The sequence below is a fragment of the Capricornis sumatraensis genome, chromosome 2, assembly GCF_032405125.1.
Source record: "Capricornis sumatraensis isolate serow.1 chromosome 2, serow.2, whole genome shotgun sequence".
NCBI lineage: Eukaryota > Metazoa > Chordata > Mammalia > Artiodactyla > Bovidae > Capricornis > Capricornis sumatraensis.
Genome location: NC_091070.1, coordinates 38,435,904 through 38,458,825, shown reverse-complemented (window position 1 = coordinate 38,458,825; position 22,922 = coordinate 38,435,904). Strand labels below are relative to the sequence as shown.

General features: G+C 39.3%; 1 pseudogene; it reads left to right on the top strand.

Moving 5' to 3' along the window:
• The first annotated feature begins 22,025 nt into the window (after positions 1-22,025).
• Positions 22,026-22,555, top strand: LOC138074056 (ADP-ribosylation factor-like protein 1 pseudogene; annotated as a pseudogene).
• Positions 22,556-22,922: the final 367 nt, after the last annotated feature.

Sequence of the window (22,922 nt, the reverse complement as noted above, 5' to 3'; positions counted from 1 at the left end):
AGTCACCTGCTTCTTCCAGCCCATCCTATAGTGCCAGATTTATGGTGCTTTTAAATTCTGCCTGCTAATCCCTTGCTACCCTGCTTTTCCAAATCAAATTCAGTCAGACTTATCTAGCTCTGTCTGAATGTGTCCCTTGATTGAGTGATGTTAGTTCAAGAAAAAACACTCAAATCAATTTAATGCAAATTCCCATTCACAGCCTGGTTGACCGATCAGGATACTGACAATAATAGATTGGAGTACTTAATTCCTAAGGCATGTGACTCATCGAAGGCTTAGTAATCAATTTCGATTGCAGCAACTGCATAATTCATCTTTGGCTCATCTTAAGCTCTGGAATACCAAGTACTTGTTCATTTTTTTAAGGCCTACACATTCTTTTCCAGATAGCAAAGCCCTTTCCATGCCTCTGCAATCATTTCCTTATCTAAATTTCCATATGCTGCCCTGGCAAGGTGTCCCACCTATGAAGGCTTTAGATCAATAAAAATAATTGGCATGTTTTGCTTCCAGTTGCAGATGCCTGGAATAGATTATATGCCACCCTGGCAGACAGTGGAAAGATGAAAGAGAGGGTGGTCCCTGTCTCTATCCACATTAGCCAGTAACTGTATTTAGGACAGCCAGTAGAGGTTCTTATACCCTGAACCCCATTTCCCACAGATCCCCAATCTGTCTTCGAAACACTGAAGTAAAGGGAAGCATATACAAGTAGGCAACTAGCAGATGTCCTTTCCATTTTATGAAAAGCATGCCATGTTTCATCCAGACTGCATTTGTATCTGCATTCGTCACTTTTTGTGTCTCTTTTCCTTCGACAGAAGCAATATGTTGAGAGCTGATTATGCTCTGGGAGTTCTCTGGCAACCAGGTAAGTTTTTGCCTCAGCTCTTAAAATCTACAAATAAGAAGATTCATAAGAAATTAAGTCAAGTAAATCAACTGAAGAGAAGCAATCTTTTTTGCATGGGAGCCAAATTCTTACTCAGAACTTTGTTCTTACGTAAGTAGGAAAAAAAAGCAGGCATATTTCTTCTATGCCCTGATGTTCTCCAAGTGCAGAAAACCATATGCATTGCCCAGTCATCCGTGGGTGCTGCCGTGGACACTGTACTGGGATATTTCTGTCCTTTTCTCAATAACCAATACAGATAACCCCTGAGAACATGTTTCTCTCGCACCCTTGGCCCTATCTCTTCTGATGTGAATCTATATCCTCTCATTTGATTAATGAGGAAACTCATGCCTAGAAGAAGAATTAGAATGAGACAAAGGTGTTAGTGAATCTTTAAGGTTCTTCTCTCCTCTGAATCTGGAGGGAAAATATGAAAAGTTAAAAGAAAGCACTTATGGAAGTATAAGCAATAAAAGTCCTTCTAAAACTTCAGAGGACTCAATCAATTAGAAACATTCTTTTAGTAATCCAGTGTTAAATTTATACATGAAAATATGTACATATAAACATTTTATATGCTGAATGTATGTTTTATAATGTTCTAAGTATTATAGCTAAGAATAAATTCCCTCTTCATAAAACGTACTTAGTTCAGCTGCTGTAAGGGAACACCATAGACTGAGTAGCTTACTAAAAAAACAGTAGTTATTTGTTTCTCAAGGTTTTGGAGGCCGAGAAATTGAGATCAAGGAAGTTGCAGATTTGGTATATGGTAAGAACTCTATGTCCTCACTCACATGCAGAAGGGATCAAACACTTCTGTGGGATCTTTTTATAGGAGCACTAATTCCATTTATAACCTAATCACCTCCCAAAGTCCCCACCTTCAAATACTCTCATATTTGGCAATTGGTCTTCAATATATGAATTTGGGGAGGACACATTCAGTCACACTGCACTTAAAAATAAATATAGTGAATATAAGCCTAAGGAGGTTTTGGTGTCCTACACCTGTAGAAACTTAGCAAATACAGGGAGACTTCTTATGGAATTATAAAACAAAAGCAGATTTACAAATTTATTTTAAGACCCACTAAATAATAACATGCTAGTTAACAGTATTAATGTAATGTGATTTGGAGTTTAAAAATTGTTCTATCGTTAACCACATTGAAGATTTTCCACTTGCCAACTTGAATCTTTGGAATGAGCTTAATGGACCATTATTTTTAATTGTTAAGGAAAATAACATGGGCTACAGATAATATTCTGAGCCATATCCTGTGAGAGATCTTATAGGTATTGAAACTCCCACCAGGTAGAAGAAGTTAACTATATGATGACCAGACTATAGCCATGACATAAAGTGCTACAATTCCAAGAACTGGTCTCAAGAAATGGGAACAAGTTGACCCCAGAACTGAAGGTTAACAGCACTTCAAGCAACCAAGATGATGCTGATCGGAACACCACATGACCAATTTCAAGATGGCTGTCAGAACTGACTGCAGGATTTCTGCATGTATCACCCTCCCTCTGTCTACAAAATCTCTTGCCCACTGATTGTCAGTAGGCAGGAATCGGCCTTTGGACAAGAGTCCACCGTCCCCCCAGCCACCCCAGTTGCCAGCATCCAAAATAAAGCAAGCTTTCTTTTCCACCAATCTTGTCTCTTTGTTGGCCTTTGAGTGGACCAGACTCTACTTTTGGTTATAGTATTGATTGTATATACAGATTCATTCTTTTTTTTTTTTTTTTAACATCAAAATGGATATGCTATCCCTGAAGTTAGTTCTAATATCAGTAAGAGAAAAACATGAACACAGTCAATTAACCTTTAAATGCACATAAAGTATACAAATTAACATCACTAAACAATAGAGAGAGTAAGATCCTAAAATTTTCTGGAAGGGAGAATAAGTTACAAAAAAGGAATGAGAATCAGAGTATCTTCAGAACTCTCAACATCAACACCAGATGCCTTAAGGCAATAGAACAATGCCCTTAAATTTCCGAGGAAAAAAATATATATATTGTTCTACACTCATACTTGGGTGGTTTGTGTAGGCAGGGAAATACAGGTTGAAAAAGACATTTTCAGGTCTAGAACTAAAATATACCTTGAGTGTGCCTTTTTTCAGATGCTACTGGAGGATGGATTCCGTCAAATCAAAGTTATAAACAATGACGATGACAACAACAACAACAACAGCAAAAACTAAGATAGATGATTTATAAAATGGAAGCTCAAACACTGGAGATCAGAGAAGGAAAATGCTAGATAAGTAATAAGTTATACTCAGAGAATAATCAATCTCAGTTGGTGCCAGAGCACAGAGACTGCAAGAGGAAATTATCTGGGAAATAAAGAGAGCTGATGGATTTGTATTTTGGCATTTAGGAAAAAATCAGTTGGTTTTCAAAAGCTCACCTGAACTTTTTTAAAAATAGATAAATAGAAAAACACTGTACGAAAAGATAATCTTCATTGTAGTATATTACCTGGCTCAGTAGAGGGCAATATTTTTATAGCCATATGCTATCTTCCTTTGACTGATAATGATGTTGAGAAACTCATGAGAAGGCCAGAGGTAGGAAGCTGGACTAAATAATCAACATCCATAATAAGATACAGTATCCCAACTGATAAAGAAATAGAAGGAAACCATCACTGCATAGGTAAATTCCAGATAAAATGGTTAGGGCACACCAGTGGAGTAGGAGGTACAGGGCACAGAAAGAGATCATTGTTTTTTTTAAGTCTTTTAGCACTGTCAGACTTTAAGTCCATAAATGTGTTACTCTGAATAATGCTTTAAAAATATAATTTAAGGCAAACTGATGGAAAGGATCCCCAACATACTGAATAGATTGAACGAAATATGAGTTATACCTAAACACAGAGACCTTTATCATTATTGGAATTTCTAAATTATACCATCCTACATAAAAGCCTTTGTAAGGAACAGTTCTACAGATATTTTAGTGACAACAATGTATCGTTTTTGTTGTGTCATTTTGCATTCAGTACATCAAAGTTCTGAGTGAAATTTTTGGATTTGCATCTTTATACATGAGTAACAGACTGACTGAGATTAGACTTAAAAGGGTCCTAATAGGAACAAACTGACACACCCAATCAGGTATCCTATGAATAGTCCCTCTATTAAAGTTCCCTTTGGGCTTCCCTTGTGGCTCAGCTGGTAAAGAATCCACCTGCAATGTGGGAGACGTGGGTTCGATCCCTGGGTCAGGAAGATTCCCCTGGAGAAGGGAAAGGATACCCACTCCAGTATTCTGGCCTGGAGAATTCCATAGACGATAGTCCATGGGGTCACAAAGAGTCGGACACAACTGAGAGACCTTCACTTTCATTTAAAGGTTCCTCAGAGTGTGGGTATGGTAGAGACAAAAGACAGGGTATGCAGTGTTCCCTGGGTCTAGCAACGTTCCAACGTTCCCTAGGTCTGAGGGAGAGAATAGTTATCAGAACCAGAAAAGTTAGTTAGATAAAAAGAAATTAATGGCTATATTAGACCTTAAAACACGGAAAAGTCTCCTAAAAGCAGCAATGTTTCAGTAATCTAAGGTTGTCTACTTCTGAAAGAATCCATTCATAATAACTGGTTTTAAAAGAACATTTACATAATATGATAAATGCCATTCATTATCTATGGGATGAATCTACAAACCAGAGCATGGAAGACTTAGTTATAATTTATTTTTAAATCAAGCTTTGACATTTACAATCTTTTATGTAACTATAATTAACAGATTTGGTAGAAGAGATAAGAGGTTGGGTAAATTTAGTAAATTCTTCATCTTTCCCAGCAGAGACAATAAATCCTGTCTAAACACTCATTCTTTTATTTCTTTTCAGCTTTAAAGCTATGATGCAAACTATAGAATTAGTATTAAGTCGTTGCCTCCTGGTAGAAGGGCTAGAGCTTGGGAAGGAGACATGAAATTCCTATTTTTACATCCTTATGTATTGTTTGGATAGTGAACCAATTATGCACATATTAAAATGTCAGTGTGTGGAGCGCAGTAAGAATACCACTGTGGTTGTCCAGCAAAAGGGACATGGAAGGCAGAGGCATACTTCAGACCAAGCCAGGGCACAGGCCGCGTCATCTGTTCAGGATCTCGAAACACAGCTAGGAGTTTTTTCATTTCTTCTAGTCAGGAGCCACAGGAAATAAAAGCAGAAGAAAGGTAAAATCCTGGATTTATCCTTGTTTCAACTTGAAACAATGATGACTTGTTTCAAGTGTTTAGAATATTTTATGTCTATCTCAGACCTACTGAGGACTCAGTAAGATGAGGTTAGTTCTGGAAAAAAACATAAGGTTGCATGTTCTCATATGCTGTGGCCTATGAAATCTATACCCCATATACTTAGAGGTGGTGATTAGCCACAGGGTAGATGAATAAGAATGAAGAAAGGAACCAAATGAACAATGCAGGAGGCCAGGAAGAAAAGCTGGATGACTGACTTTCATAAGGAAGCAACATAGTACAACAATGCTCTGGATGAGAGCAAGCCTGATAAGCATGAACAGGTCCCCTCTTAGCATGTACGCCCCAACAAGTGTATGAAGCCAGCACAGGGAATAACCTCACCATTTAAATGATGTATATCTAAGTTTCTTCACATGTGCCTCATGAATCCAAGGCCCTCTGAGAGCTTAGAAGTAAAAATAGTGTAGATTGCATATTGCCATGGATTGAAGTGTGCCCCACCAAAACACACTGAAGCCCTAACCTCCCATATATGATGGTATTTGGAGATGATACCTTGAGAGATAATTATGTTCAGTTGAGGTCATGACAATGTGGCCCTTGTGTTGGTATCTGTGCTCTTAAAAGAAAAAAAAAAAAAAGGAAGGGGCATCAAAGCTGGCTCGCTCTCTCTGACATGTGAGGAGAAAGAAGGTGGCCACCTATAAGTCAGGAAGAGAGCCTTCACCAGAACCCAACCTCACTGACACACTGTTCTTAGATTCCAGCCTCCAGAAATGAGAGAAAATAAATCTGTTATTTAAGCCACACAGTCTTTGATAATTTACAACAGCAGCCCAAGTTGACTAAAATGATGGTTTAGACAAAGTTTTACTGTCTGCTCACAACAAGCCACAGTGGAAAGCACTGGATTCCAGCCCTAAAAATAAAGTTCTGGCCACAGAAAATAATTTGTCACGTGAGAAAACTAATGTCTGTCAGTTACTGAATCACCCAGGAATGCTTCCCACTATAGAAAAACCTGGCACTTCCCTGGTGGCTCAGATGGTAAAGCATCTGCCTAGAATGCGGGAGACCTGGGTTTGAGCCCTGGGTTGGGAAGATACCCTGGAGAAGGAAATGGCAAACCACTCCAGTACAATTGCCTGGAAAATCCCATGGACAGAGGGGCCTGGTAGGCTACAGTCTATGGGGTCACAAAGAGTCAGACATGACTGTGCAATTTCACTTCATAGGAAAACCTAGCTTAGAGGTGCTTTTAAAATGGAGGTTTATTTCTCTCACATAGAACTCTAGAGGTAAGCTCAATATCAATGTCATGGGCCCAGGCTCTTTTTTCCTTCATCTTTAAAATATTGGATTTTTGTCCACAAGCTTTTAAAACTGTGTTAGCAAGATGACCTCCATGCATCTCATTTGACTTCTAGGCAGAAAAGATGAGGAAGGAATAAAAGTCTATCCCTCCCAAGGTTTTGCTGAGAAAGGCTTCCCTTTCTGAGTAAAAATGGAAATGATCCACTATAGAACCCATAAACAGTACGGAAAGGCAAGAAGATATGACACTGAAAGATGAACTCCCCAGGTCAGTAGGTACCCATATGCAACTGAGGAGAGTGGAGAAATAGCTCCAGAAGGAATGAAGAGCCCAAGCCAAGTGGAAACAATGCCAAGTTGTGGGTGTGCCTGGTGGTGAAAGTAAAGTCCAGTGCTGTAAAGAACAATACAACAAAGGAACCTGGAATGTTAGGTCCATGAATCAAGGTAAATTAGAAGTGGTGAAACAGGAGATGACAAGAGAAAACACTGGTATTTCAGGAATCAGTGAACTAATAAAACAGACTGGAATTGGCAAATTTAATTCTACTATAGTGGGCAACAATCCCTTAGAAGGAATGGAATAGCTCTCACGGTCAACAAAAGAGTTTGAAATGCAGTGCTTGGGTGCAATCTCAAAAATGACAGAATGATCTCTGTTCATTTCCAACGCAAACCATACAATATCACAGTAATCAAAGTGTATGACCCAACCACTAATGCCAAAGAAGCTGAAATTGAACAGTTCCATGAAGACCTACAAGACCTTCTAGAACTAACACCAAAAAAAGATGTCCTTTTCTTCATAGGGGATTGAAATGCAAAACTAGAAAGTCAAGAGATACCTGAAGTAACAGGCAAGTTTGGCCTTGGGGTACAAAATGAAGCAGGGCAAAGGCTAACAGAGTTTTGCCCAGAGAATGCACTGGTCATAGGAAACACCCTCTTCCAACAACACAAGAGATGACTCTACACGTGGACATCACCAGATGGTCAATACCAAAATCAGACTGATTATATTCTTTGCAGCCAAAGATGGAGAAGCTCTATACAGTCAGCAAAATCAACACCAGGGGCTGACTGTAACTCAGAACATGAACTCCTTATTGACAAACTCAGATTCAAACTGAAGAAAGTAGGGAAAACCACTAGACATTCAGGTATGACCTTAATCAAATCTCTTATGATTATACAGTGGAAGTGACAAATAAAGGAATTAGATCTGATAGAGAGAGTACCTAAAGAACTATGGACTGAGGTTTGTAATATTGTACAGGAGGCAGTGACCAAAACAATCCCCAAGAATAAGAAATGCAAAACGGCAAAAGGGTTGTCTGAGGAGGCCTTACATATAGCTGAGAAAAAAAGAGAAGCAAAAGACAATGGAGAAAAGGTAAGACATATCCATACGAAAGCAGAGTTCCAAATAAAAGCAAGGAGAGATAAGAAAGCCTTCCTTGGTGATCAGTGTAAAGGTATAAAGGAAAACAATAGAATGGGAAAAACTAGAGATCTCTTCAGGAAAATTAGAGATACAAGGGAACACTTCATGCAAAGATGGGCACAATAAAGTACAGAAATGGTATGAACCTAACAGAAGCCGAAGATATTAAGAGGAAGCAAGAATACACAGAACTATACAAAAAAAGATCATAATGACTCAGATAACCATGAAGGTGTGATCACTCACCTAGAGTCAGACATCTTGGAGTGAGAAGTCAAGTGGGCCTTAGGAAGCATTACTATGAACAAAGCCAGTGGAGGTGATGGAACTCCAGCAGAGCTATTTTAAAACCTAAAAGATGATGCTGTTAAAGTACTGCACTCAATATGCTGGAAAATTTGAAAAACTCAGCAGTGGCCATAGATTGGAAAAGGTCAGTTTTCATTCCAATCCCAGAGAAAGGCAACACCAAAGAATGTTCACACTATCACATGATTGCACTCATTTCACACGCTAGCAACGTAATGCTCAAAATTCTCCAAGCTAGGCTTTAACAGCATGTGAACTGAGAAATTCCAGATGTTCAAGCTGGATTTAGAAAAGGCAGAAGAACCAGAGATCAAATTGCCAACATCTGTTGGATCATAGGAAAAGCAAGAGAATTCTAGGAAAAAACATCTACTTCTGCTTAATTGACTATGCTAAAGCCTTTGACTCTGTAGATCACAACAAACTGCTGAAAATTCTGAAGAGATGGGAATACCAGACCACCTTACCTGCCTCCTGAGAAACCTGCATAGGTCAAGAAGCAACAGTTAGAACCAGACATGAAACAACAGACTGGCTCCAAATTGTGAAAGGATTACATCAAGGCTATATATTGTCACCCTGCTTATTTAACTTATGTGCAGAGTATATCATGCAGAAATTCTCAGCTGGATGAAGCACAAGCTGGAATCAAGATTTCTGGGAGAAATATCAATAACCTCAGATATGGAGATTATGCCACCTTTATGACAGAAAGTGAAGAGGAACTAAAGAGGTGAAAAGGTGAAAGAGGACAGTGAAAAAGTTGGCTTAAAACTCAACATTCAAAAAAACTAAGATCATGGCATCTGGCCCCATCATTTCATGGCAAATAGATGGGGAAACAATAGAAACAGTGACAGAACTTATTTTCTTGGGCTACAAAATCACTGCAGATGGTGACTGCAGCCATGAAACTAAAAGACGTTTACTCCTTAGAAGAAAGGCTATAACCAACCTAGACAGCATATTAAAAAGGAGAGACATTACTTTGCCAACAAAGGCCCATCTAGTCAAAGCTATGTTTTTTCTAGTAGTCATGAATGGATGTGAGAGTTGGACCATAAAGAAGGCTGAGCACTGAAGAACTGATGCTTTTGAACTGTGGTGTTGGAGAAGACTCTTGAGAGTCTCTTGGACTGCAAGGAGATCAAACCAGTCAATCCTAAAGGAAATCAGTCCTGAATATTCATTGTATTGACTGATGCTGAAGCTACAATATTTTGCTTCCTAATGTGAAAACCCAACTCATTAGAAAAGACCCTGATGCTGGGAGAGATTGAAGGCAGGAGGAGAAGGGGATGACAGAGGACAAGATGGTTGCGTGGCATCACTGACTCAATGGACATGAGTTTGAGCAAGCTCCGGGAGATGATGATGAACAGGGAAGCCTAGTATGTTGCAGTTCATGCGGTCACAAAGAGTTGGACACGACTGAGAGACTAAACAGCAATATAGTTCATTTGCCAAAACTAATTCATGTTCCCTGACCGTCTTTCCCCATACTTATATCAATCTGAGGAAATATCTAAGTGCTTTAGCAAAACTATAATTTTTCACCTAAGATAAGAGTCTAACCAATCTGAGATCATAGGTGGAAACAGAGTTGCTACCTGAAAATTACAAGCGCTCTAGGAGGAAAAAATCATGGGTAGCAAAGCAATATATCTTGCAAACTTACCTTCCTTGCCTGCTGTACTTGGAATAACTTAAGGGAAGATGAACAAATAGTTCATTATACTATCAATGTAGCTTATATTTTTATTTAGGATTTTCCCCCAATTTGTATCTTACAAGTAGGGCCCCTCACATCCATCTCTAGGGTAATTTATCTTAAGTTATCCATTAAATATTAAAACAAAGTGACATTTGAGAAGGGCAATAGTGTAGCTGATAACTAACTGAGGGTGATGGAGGCTCCCAGGTTGAGCTGCAGGAAGAACAGAACATGAAGTTACTAGAGTCGGTATAAGTAAATTCTACTGAAGCTTCCTCAGTTCTTCCTGAGAAGGAGTAAGCAGCTATTAAACCCTATCAATATTGATGTATAATCTCTACAAGAAGTAGGGGGTAACAGTTGCACTGTGCAAAATACTTGAAACCAGTATTGCTTCAGCAAAGTTATACAAGATTTTTTTTAAAAAAAAGCAAAATATGGCTATTGATGTAAATTCCCAGTATATCTACAACAAGACCAATAGCACTTTGCTGACAGTGAATCTCTTTCAAACTCTTAATAGCCACCTGCTATAACTTTATATGTGAAGTCAATGAGTTTCAAGATTTGAACTGTGAGTTTTCAGAAACCCCATATGTAATATTTTTTGTTAGATGAAGTTGTATGCAGAAAGATATAGAGGTTTTTATAATGCTGGTAAGTGCACTCCTGCTTTTTGATGGAGTTTCAACAAGAGAACTAGTTTATTACACCCTCGAGCTACATCCCTATCTGATATGGTACAGTAATGAGATTTTTAATACTTATTAACCTCATGAATTTTGCAAACTGATAAAATTGAGAGAAGGAACATCTATTGCATCACTGAGACTTTATTCAATGACTCTGTGTCTAATATATTAAGAATATTACTATTGCCTCCTTTCTAATGCTTAAAGTATAATTCTGATCTATCTCTCTTGAATTTTTTTTAAACACAAGTCTTTCTGACCATGAAGTATCATCCTTTGTGTCCAACTTGGATACAAGTGTTAAAGCAAAGCCTGATTTAAGTTCAAGCTAGAAACAAATCACCCTTTCCCCATTACTAACTCTTACCTTGGTTTGAACATCAAAATGATTCTTTAAAAAATATTTTAAATAAAATATTAACGTGACCTCCTCCCCAATATCCCAATAATTTTTTAAAAATAAGGAATGTAAAATTTAGATTAAATGATACCAAATATTAAGTACTTATATGCCGTGCACAGTGCTAAGTGATTTATTAAATCAATGCACACAACAATGCTAAGACAGGTATTTTTAACTCCTTAGCCTCAATTTCAGTATCTGTAAATAGAGATATGTAATTTGTCAGTATCTATGACACCTGACACAGAGAAGGCAATGGCACCCCACTCCAGTACTCTTGCCTGGAAAATCCTATGGACAGAGGAGCCTGGTAGGCTGCAGTCCATGGGGTCGCGAAGAGTCAGACACGACTGAGTGACTTCACTTTCACTTTTCACTTTCATGCAGTGGAGAAGGTAATGGCAACCCACTCCAGTGGTCTTGCCTGGAGAATCCCAAGGACAGGGGAGCCTGGTGGGCTGCCGTCTCTGGGGTCGCAGAGTCGGACATGACTGAAGCGACTTAGCAGCAAGAGCAGCATACCTGCAAAAGAGCCAAGGATTTGGACCTTCTCCAAAGATCCAACTTTCCCAAAGTCACCAGTACTTTGCTAAACTCATGCTACAGGGACGAAACTCTTCATTCACTCTATCTACTTATTCATATAGATTTAGATATGGATTCTGCTTCTTAGGTTTCCAATTTACAGCCAGGAAAACAAAAACATCGTATAAGCAACAGAAACAAATGTTGATTACTCTGTGCTGGGGGAACCAAGAAAGGATTCACAGAATGTGCCACAACAAGCCTTAAATTTGAGTAAATGAATATAAGTTGGTATTAAATACTCTCCACACTGTATGCTGTTGTAAGCCTGGCTCTGAGAGCTGTCTACATTTTTTGTTCCTGCAAGCCTGAATTATATAGATCAGCACTATCCTATATAATTTTCTAACAATGATAGATAATGGAAATTTCTCTCCATCTATGCTAACAAATATGACAGCCAATAGTCATAGTTACATACTGAACACTAGAGATGTGGCTACTGTGACTGAGGCAATTTTAACTTGACTTAATTTAAATGTAATAGTCATTTTTGCCTAATGCTTCCCATGTTGGGTGGCACATACCTACAGTTATTTTTTTTTTTTAATATGGCCTGTTTGCATGCCTTGGATATTTAAACTAAAGTTGGAGTGTGTGTATGTGTGCTACGTTGTTTCAGTCGTGAAGTCCGACTCTTTGCGACCCTGTGGACTATAGCCTGCCAGGCTCTTCTGTACATGGAATTCTCTAGGCAAATACTAGAATGGGTTGCCATGCCTTCCTCCAGGGAATCTTCCTGACCCAGAGATCAAAGCCCTGTCTTGCATTGCAGGCAGTTTCTTTACTGTTGAGCCACAGGGAAGCCCACAAAGTTGAAATGGAGGAACACTGTTCCAAGAGGCTTGGAGGAAAACGGCTAATCAAGAAGATTTTGTACACTTGCTAACAGTTTAGAATTTTACCCTGAAAGTAGTAATATGTAATAAAAAATATTTAAAATTACTTTCTTTGGCAGTCTTTTAGGAATCTTCTGATTGATATACATATGTATATCAATATGATATATATATATGCATATAAGTATATGTATATAGGTATAGATATATATATGATATACATATGTATATTGATATACATATGTATTTAGTATATGTACATTTATATATTGTACACACACACAGAATTTGGTTTAAGCAAAATGTTAAACAGATGTTTCATTTATTCAACTGCTTTTATCATAAAGGACAAATATTTTTGCCAAGAATTAGAAAAATTATTCTTACACTTAAAACAGTAAAGAAGACTTTACTCAGGGTTTTTGCAATAGATGTGAAGACTATTGCCATGGGGGAGGAGCGATGAAACACAACTCAGAATATTGTAAAGATAACTGAGGATTTATGGCTATGGGAGGTGGGGGGGAGATGGATGGAAAATTACCAAGAAGGGGTAATTCTTGCTAAACTGAATTAATAGGATTCTTGCTGAAGGCAGGCCAGGTGATCAATTGTCATCTGGGAGATTGTAAGGGATGAGGAGCTAGATCAGGTACAAGGATGATCAAACATCCAGGGTAAAAGGATTATGCCTAAACTGACTTAGCAGGATTCTTGCTGCAACTAGGCTGGGAAGGCCCAAAATGGTAAAACCAAGGCTAAGAGTTAGTCTAAAGGAAGACTCAGGGGAGCTTGACTGAATTTTGATAGAGGAGAGAGTCTTTGTCACAAAAACCGCAAAAGAAAATTAATGCTAAGCCCTTCACTGGAATAGCAGATGACAGGTCAATGAGGCATTTTCAGAGAAGCTTATTTTCCCTAAGTAATGTGAATCTAGCTAAGGAGGCAAAGAATCTGCCTGCAGTGAATAAGACCTGGGTTCGATCCATGGGTGGGGAAGATCCCCTGGAGAAGGGAATGGCAACTCACTACAGTATTCATGCCTGGAGAAACACATGATGTAACCTGAAATTCCTACTATTCACTCTTCTTAGCTTTCCCCAGAAGAAGCAGTAGGCTTAACATTTACATAAGAAGAAACAGCCCTGAGAAAGGGATCATCAGTAAAACAGAAGAGTGGTCTATATGTGCTGTTGTGAAGGGATGGCCATCATTACTTAATCCTGAGGACCAGAATTCTCATCTTCTGCCAAGGAGCTTGCCCTCCCCACTACTTTCTTTAACCACAATCCTTTATTCCTTTCTGGTTACAATAGATTGGTTTGCTTCTGACTTGTAAAATTGGGGTGTGACTTCTTTTCAAAAGAAAGGAAAAGGAATTGGAGTTCTCACACAGCAGGAAAGGAGTTGATCAGACCATGATGAACTTGGCCCAGAAGTAGGGTGGAAAATGTACTTTCATGATTTCTCCTACAGGAACTCAACTGAAGGAGCACCTCTGCTGTTTTGGCTACCTTGAAGCTCCAGTCTCTCAGTCCCCTGCTAGTTTTCTTGGGGTTTATCTTCCTGCAGCTCCATACCCCTGCCTCAGGGACTTCCAGCTTGCTCACTGTTATATCATCAGAGGACTTATCATATAGCACAAAATGAAAAGCTATGAGTAGTGAAAAATTTATTTTCATAAAAAGTTGAAAGATCATGTTGCTGTTTGGTAGAAACCAACACAAAACCATAAAGCAAGTATCCTTCAATTAAAAATAAATACAATTTTTTAAAAGTTGAAAGACAAGAGCCATGATTCTCCAAGCTTTGGTATACCTGCCTTCCCTTGTAGCTCAGCTGGTGAAGAATCAGCGTGCAATGTGGGAGACCTGGGTCCGATCCCTCGGTTAGGAAGATCCTCTGGAGAAGGGAAAGGCTACCCACTCCAGTATTCTGGACTGGAGAATTCCATAGACTAAGTCCATGGGGTCGCAAAGGGTCAGACACGACTGAGCGACTTTCACTTTCACTTGTACATTGAAAGTTTTTCCACTGGCTAACAGAGACCTGCCTTCTGTTTCCCCAGCCTCTGAGAAAACCTCTCATTTCCAATGCCTCCTCCATCACTAGCTTAGCAACTTTTAACTGCAAAAGTGACTACTTTTCCTACCTGCTTTGCCATCTGTAATACTGAGCTCCTAAAAACTTTCTGACAACTAGTACTGGTCCATTTTAAAGGAGGAGACAGGTTACTTTTGTTTTACATTCCTTTGTAGCATCAGCCTGACTGCACAAGGTTAGAAATTAAGGGATGGAATATTCATTTCCTGTAACAGATAATCATAAATTCTCATAGGATCCATGGGACTTTCCAGAAGTCTGTTTAGAATACTTTGCAGTAACTAGTTAACATTGAAGCCAAGCTGGTGAAAATAAATGAAACGTTTGAGGCTGCATCGAAGCCTAAAATCTTTAGAGGGTGATATATAAACTTACAGTGGATTTTTTAAAAATGAGTTTGCTGTAATTGTGAATAATGACTTGGAATCACTGTAGTTTGGGGTGAGGGAGAAAGAGACTGTAGTTTAGAACCAGACCTAGAATGAAATATATTCATGCCCTTGTCCTGTTCATACAGGAAAGCAGGCAGTCAGGAAAAACACGCAGAAGCCCTGAGCGAGATAATGGGATTTCTCTTAATTTGATTCGCTGTGGAGAATGCTGGCCTATTTAATACATCCATGTGGAGTTGCTGTTTATATTTTGGTTTCTAATTAGCATAGTCATTCTGAAGCCTCTAGCTCCCTTCTCCTTCCATATAAATCTAATTTGGCCTTGAGGAGGGTTATTAGAGCAACACAAGGAGAACAAACAAAGGGAAATGTCTGCCAAACAGCAGGCAGGCTCGGTGCATCTGGGGCAGGCGGGCAGCGGGTGGGGAGCAGCCAGGCCGGAGTGCAGAGCTGCGGGCCCAAGAGTGACGGAGCCTGGACAACAGATCAACCACCAGCGTCCCTCCAGCCCACCCCACCCCACCCCGGCCTGGGCTACCTGGCCAAGGCAATCGCATAAAAAAAAAAAAAGGATGGTATTGAAGGGATGTGAAAGCTGTAAAGAAAAGATTTAAAATTGATTTTGAAAGTTTCTAAACTGGGCCCTAGAATGGATGGTCTGTATTGAAGTAAACGCTTAGTCTCCCTCCTAAAACTCCTTGTAAAGAGTGACATTTCAATTTTCCCTGGCTTTGGGGAGCTTGACTTTTTTTTTTTTTAACAGCTCTACAACTCAGTCTTAGAGAAGCACCTTCTAGCAGTGATAATAAAGTACACTGAGGGGGGATATGGACAACATTGATAAAGAGGCACTAATCCTTATTCTGTGTGAAAAATAGTCTGAAGGCAGATTCCATCCCAAAGGGGAAGAAAGAAGAATGCTAAACATGACTAGCAGTGACCTATTTTTCACCAAGCAATTGGAGCTCAAGTACATTTTGATGAAAATGTTCATGGGGAAGAGCAAAGGACTTAAACTCTTTGTAAAGGGCATTGAAGTACTAACTTAAAATTCTGTGATAACTCTAAAGAGGTTCTTTTGAGCAGATTTAGGGGCTCTACTAACATTGATCGGGTGGGTCCCCTATAGAATGCACATTCATGGTTTGCAGTTTGTCTTAACTAGTTCCTGCCTCTCTTATAAAGCTGGTAGCAGCAACTTCCAAGCAAGGGCTCAGCAAGCCTTGTTTGCAAGGGTCTATGGGAGCGCTGATGAGTATAATTTACTGCAAAATGTCCCCCCTACTGTGAGGAGCAGAATGCTAATGATCTGAATCTATTCTTTGTCCAGAACACAAAGAATTACAGCTCCTCTTAGAACACACTGAAACATCTTTAGGATTAAACTTTTTAAAAATGCATTTCTGTTGCATTCTGCACATTCTATTTAGATGCATGTCTATCAACAATGTACTGCATACTGACAATGTTAAAAGCTGCAGACACATGAGTGCCAATCCCAATCTAAGGAGAAAATGAGAGAGGGAGAGAGGGAGGAAGACAAGAGACAGGAGGGGAGAAAAAGAGAATGAATTCAAAAATTAAAACTACTTTGCACCACGTAGTAAATTTTTAGTGTCACAAGGATACAGAGGAGAGGTTTCTGAAAGAAAAAAAAATATATAATGAAAGTACCTTTCCTAGGTATTTCTAAATGGGAGTGGACATAGATTTCACATGGAAGAAGGTAGGAACATATATGAGACTCTTGTCCAAGTGGTAATATGACATAAACACTCTGCTAAAAGTTCAAAAACCTCTTATTTCGACTTACTTACTCCTACTCTACCCCAATCCAGAAAGACTGCTTAATCTCACTGCCGAACTACCGGGGAGATCAGGCAAGTTGCCTTCCTGTTCTCAGCATCTGTTTCTTCATCTGTCAAAAACTTGGTCAGAATGAATCTCCAAGGAGAAAGGAGCCATCTTCTGGGAATTTTACCTTTCCACCTGATTTCTGTTACAAGTTAGAACATCTCAGGGGTAAGTCCAGGCTCCCATGTGATTACTTCTCATACCTCTCCTTGGAAGATCTTTTCCACAAATTCAAACACTATGTCCAGGCTACATGCTAAGCTTTGAGCTGCCTTGTAAGTATGTGAGTAGAAATGTTAACAAGGGGATTAGATAAATGGGTCTGGTTGTGGGAAGAATTGTAGTATAAAGACCACATAGCTAAAACAGAATCCATGGTCTGCTCTTCCAGCCTCTAGCTTCAATACTCATAAACCTACTCCATCTCAAGATCACAAGCTGAGCAAGAGCCACCCCCTTACACCCTTGCTCCTTCAGGAGAAGTCTCGATAGTCTCCCCAGTGTCCCCAACCTTGTCCACCATCCCTCTCTTCAGGTAAACCTAATGATCTAGAACGTGCCATCCCCCATCCAGATCACCGGAATGGACTACTTCAAACTTGTCATTTCCCAACCATTCTCTACACACAATCAGCACGGGTCTTAGTATGTACATGCATCGTCACTCCCCCTTTGAAAACTGTCAGTGGCTACATGTTTCTCTCAGGCTTGGGACCCTCAATCTAACATGCCCTCAGTGGCCCCCATGATCTGGTCCTGCCTACCTCTCCTTTTCCTTTGCCATCTGCCCCCTGCTCAGAGTTCTCCCTTCACAGGGGCCTTTCAACTCCTTCAACAAGAGAAGCTCCTATCCACATTGTATGAATACAACTGCCTGTCCAGGTCATTCCAACACCCCCATCCTACCCCATGCAACAAAGTGAAAGCTTTTCAATGGTGCTAAATTCTATAGGGGGGTGGGGGGAAACTAAGACAAAGTAAGTGAGACAGGCAGGGAATGACAGGGAAACCAGGGAGTTGTCTTTTTTTTTTTTTTTTTTTGCTGAATGGCCAGGAAAGACCTTCTAAAAAGGTCACAACTGACAAAGACATGAAATGCATGAGTGAGCTGATCATCTGTCTGGATAAGAGCATTCCAAACAAGAAAAAAAAAAGGACAAAAAGCGAAAACCAACAGCCAAAGTGAAACCTCTCAGTGGGTATCATGGTACAGCAGGGTGGCCAGTGCAGCTGGAACAGAGGGAAGGAGGCGGAGGGAGGGAGGCAGAGGGCAGTTGGCGATGAGGTCAGAAGGGTGGCTTATCAACCATCAACTACTGTAAGGGTTCTGGATTTTATTCCAGTTTGGGAAATCATGGGAGCTATTGGAGAGAGGACAGACATGGTCTGAGTCATAGTTTTAAAGAATGAGTCTGGCCGCTGTGATAAAAACAGAGTGTAAGAAGGTAAGGATGGAAGCAAGAAACAGGATCATATTAAAACAGCCCAGGTGCTGAGGTGATGGTATTGCAACAGCCATCACAGTATTAGCAATACTGGCAATGAAAAAGCTGGATTAAAGATCCAGACCGAAGGAGCACTCACAGGATTCACGGATGGATGGAGTGAGGGCTGAGAGCTTCCTACTCACTTGTCAGAAATAGAGTTTGTATCAGTTACTCAAATGCCTTTCTGACTGGTTTTCTCCTCCAGCCAATTCAGGTTATATGTAACTCCCCATCCCAGCTTGTGCTCATGCTCATAACATTTGCCTCTACAGTAATTAAACAGAAATTATTCCAGTGATGAACTCACTGCTTGTGTTAAGTCATATACTTATGGCTGGATACTTATAGGGAAGGCAATGTCAATGCTATTCCCCTCTGTATTCTGAACACAGAAGCTCTGGAGCCATTTATTGGATTAACTGGGTAAACCGCAGTGTGCTTCACTACAATGAAGTCCACCTGGTCAATCATACATAGGTACATCCTTTATAATCATTAATACTGCTATTAAAACAGAAGTAGAGACAACTCCAGTGAGTTGTGACAATTATATAGAAGAGCTACTTCCTTGTTGGCAGCTCTCAGAGTGTGAAAAATGATGAAATACATGGCTATTAAGCAATCTAGAGTAATCAGACCTTTTCAAACATTAAGCCAATATGTATACCCACCAAGCTGTGTCCACATCTTAGTCACTATAAATAGAATGTCCAATAGAATTAATTATATAAGCATTTAAAAGTATGTATTAAAGTTATTGAAAGGCTAACTGTTTCTAGTACGAAGATTTCAGAGGTGCAGTTTATGAAAGCATCAGAACTTCTGGTTCAATCAATAAAACCCAATACTAACTACAAATCACCTGCTGCCTAGAGTGCTGAAATCTGGCTACCGGCTATGGTATAAACATGGTACCTTCACACAAGGCCACAGTATTAATTTTTACATGTTGTATTAATTTCCTAGGGCTGCTGTAACAAAGCACCACACATTTAATGCAACAGAAATGAACTGTCTTCCCATTTTAGAAGACTGCCATCAAGGTGTTGGCAGGGCCACATCCTTCTACAGCCTCTATGGGAGGATCCTTCCTTACCTGGTCCAGCTCCTGGGAGCAAGTGTTCCTTGGCTTGTGGCAATATAACTCTAATCTCTGACTCTGTCTTCATGTGGCTATCTTCTCTCTCTGTTTGTGTCCAACTCTCCTTCTTCTTATAAGGACACCAGTCATATGGTTAAGGACCCACCCTATATTAATAGTATGACCTTGTCTTAAGTAATCACATCTGCAATGACTCTGTTCCCAAATAAGGTCACATTCATAGGTTTATGGGGTTAGGAATGAAAAATATTTTTTGAGGGGACACAATTCAACCCATAAAAGATGTGGTTAAAAGTGGAGCTGGGGACAATTTTATCCAATGTAGATAAATGGGTTAGAAATCAGGAAAACTTAATCCGAGGTTCAGCTCTTTGGAGAGAGAAGTAGGTTATTTCAACAAGTTAACCTCAGTGTTGGTTTCCCACTCTTTAAAATGGATATGTTAGAAGAGATGATGTCTGGTCACTCAGCTAATTCAGATCACATGAAGATGAAACTAAGTGAAGTATCCGGCCTGCTCAAGTCACATAGAATCAACCGTACAGTGAACACTGCTGGTCCTGCCCTCATTACTTAAAGGTTTAACAAGCCATTTTAATTCTTTAAATACCACAGGAAAGGGTAAGACATTACATCTGACTCCACTTCTACTTGAATCACATCAGTGTCAGAGGCTTAGACTAGTAACCAGTTACTAGTTGTACCTCCTATACTCAATAAATCCTGTAGCCATAGCAAAGATGCTATTTCAAAATACTTTTTCAGAAACTGAAACAACAACCTAAGTACCCCATCCTCTCAAAAATTGCCTTTGTTGATAGACTCTTTACAGCACAAAACTTCGGTAAACTTGTATGGCTAGGTAGCTTATTCTTCCAATATGCTTTGTGAGATTGATGCTAGTTTAACTTGGGACTGTAAATATCAGTGTCTTTCAGTTACCCCTGTATGCTCCACCAGGAAACCAATTAAATTGCCCTATTACAGTTTAAGGTTAAGATGGTTTACCAGACCCCAAGCAAAACATATTCAGACAAGAAGTAGCTTTAGAGAGTGTTTTGGAGAATATCATTATTAACCTAGACCAGACTTATATCCATTCTCTTTTGATGAGAAGAGCTAGGTGGAAAGTTAAAGCAAGTAATTTAATGTGTGTGATATCTGAAGGTGGCCTAAAAAGGCAGTGTGATATAATGGCTAGTACAGTACTTCTTAATATCCAAGTCACTTTTCTATTTGGTATTATTGACATGTACAATGGTCTTTTGTTGCTGTTGTTGTTTAGTTGTTAAGTTGTGTCTGACTTTTGCGACCTCATAGACTGCAGCCAGCCAGGCTCCTCTGTCCATGGGATTTCCCAGGCAAGAATACCGGAGTGGGTTACCACTTCCTTCTCCAGGGGATCTTCTCAACTCAGTGATCAAACCTGAGTCTCTTGCATTGACAGGTGGGTTCTTTATCCCTGAGCCATTAGGGCAGTCCCTTTTTCCCCCATGTATTAACTAGATGCAAGATAATGCTGGAAATGTTCCATCACTTAAAATCAAATCTTTTTATCATCTCTAGTATTTTGATCTTTAACATCTTGAGAGTGTATTATAATCTAAAAATACTTGAATATAAAACTCTCCAATGGAAGTATTAGAAAAAGAAGAACAAACAAACCTAAAGTTATCTGAAAGATATAATGAAGATGAAAGGGAAAATAAAATAGAGATTAAAAATTGGAAAAAATCAATAAAACTTAAAGTTGATTCTTTGAAAAGGTAAACAAAATTGACAAACCTCTGGCCCAGCTCACCTAAATAAACAAAGTAAAGGGAGAAAAAGAGGAAAATAACAACAGATACTGCAGGGGGGAAAAAAAAAACATCTGAGAGTATTATCAAATGCCAACAAATTGGGCAATCTAGAAGAAATGGGCAACTTTGGGCAACTTTCTAGAAACACAGCCCACCAAAACTCAATCAAAAAGAGACAATTTGAACAGACCAATAAGTAGAATCTGTAATAAAAATTCTGTAATAAATCTGTAATTAAAAACACACACACACACACTAAAAATACCTCCCTGCAAACAAAAGTCCAGGACTAGATGGCTTTACTGGGGAATTCTACCTAACACACAAAGAAGAATTTGTACCACCCCTTCTTAAACTCTCTCAAAAGATACAAGAGGAGAGAACGCTCCAAAAGGCATTCTATCTATATGAAGCCACCATCACTCTGATACCAAAACCAGACAAAGACACTATTAGAAAATTACAGGCCAATATCTTGGACGAATATAGATACAAAAATTCTCAGCAAAATATTATCAAGCTGAATTCAGCAACACACAGATCATACACCATAACCAAGCTGGAGTCATCCCAGGATCACAAGGATGGTTTAACATATGCAAATCAAACAATGTGATACGTCACATCAACAAAAAACAAAAAACACATGATCATCTCAACAGATGCAGAAAAAGCATTTGATAAAATTAAACTCTTACCAGTTTCCTGGTGTGCAGTCGCCATTGCCCCTTGCTCCAACCACTGCCAGGAGTCCAATGCAGAAGTTGCAGGCTAAGCAAGTTTTCAAGAAGACTGCCTGAGAGCTGAACTGGCTTTGGTTGATGAGGGTGGACAGGTGGTTCATCATGGGTAACATTTTCTCAAGCATTTTTTCCAGTTTGTTTGGAACCTAGGAAATGAGAATTTTAATTTTGGGATTAGATGGAGCAGGAAAAACCACAATTTTGTACTGATTACAGGCTGGAGAAGTCATTGCTCCTATTCCTACCATTGGATTTAATGTTGAGATGGTAACATACAAAAACCTTAAATTCCAAGTCTGGGATTTGGGAGGGCAGACAACTGATGTTATTATTCAAACTCTCATGCAGTCATTTATGTAGTAGATTGTGGTGACCAAGACCAAATTGGTATTTCGAAATCAGAGTTAGTTGCCAAGTTGGAGGAAGAAGAGCTGAGAAGAGCCATTTTAGGGGGTTTACAAATAAGCAGGACAATGGAACAGGACATGACTCCCTCAGAGATGGCAAATTCACTTGAGCCACCTGTCTTGAAGGACTGAAAATAGCAAACGTTCAAAACTTCAGTAACCAAAGGCACTTGCTTTGATGAGGCCATGGAATGGTTAGGTGAAGCACTAAAGAGCAGACAGTGATTCAGTCACTTATGCTTCTCTGAAATGAAGACCATATCACATATATATCCCTTTGGAAACTTGAGTGTTTTTTCACACTCCTAAATGTTAACAGTGCATGATTGTTGGCATATACCAAACTGCCTACAACATTTGCAACAAATATTAAAAATAAGTTTAAAAAAAAACCTCTTACCAAAGTGAGTACAGAGGAAACAGAGCTCAACAGAATAAAAGCTGTTTATGACAAATTCACAGCCAACATAATACTCAATGGTGAAAGTCAGCTTTTTAGCTGACTGCTTCCCCCCTAAAATTTGGAACAAGACAAGGATGCCCACTCTCACCATGTCTATTCAATATAGTACTAGAAGTCCTAATCACCGCA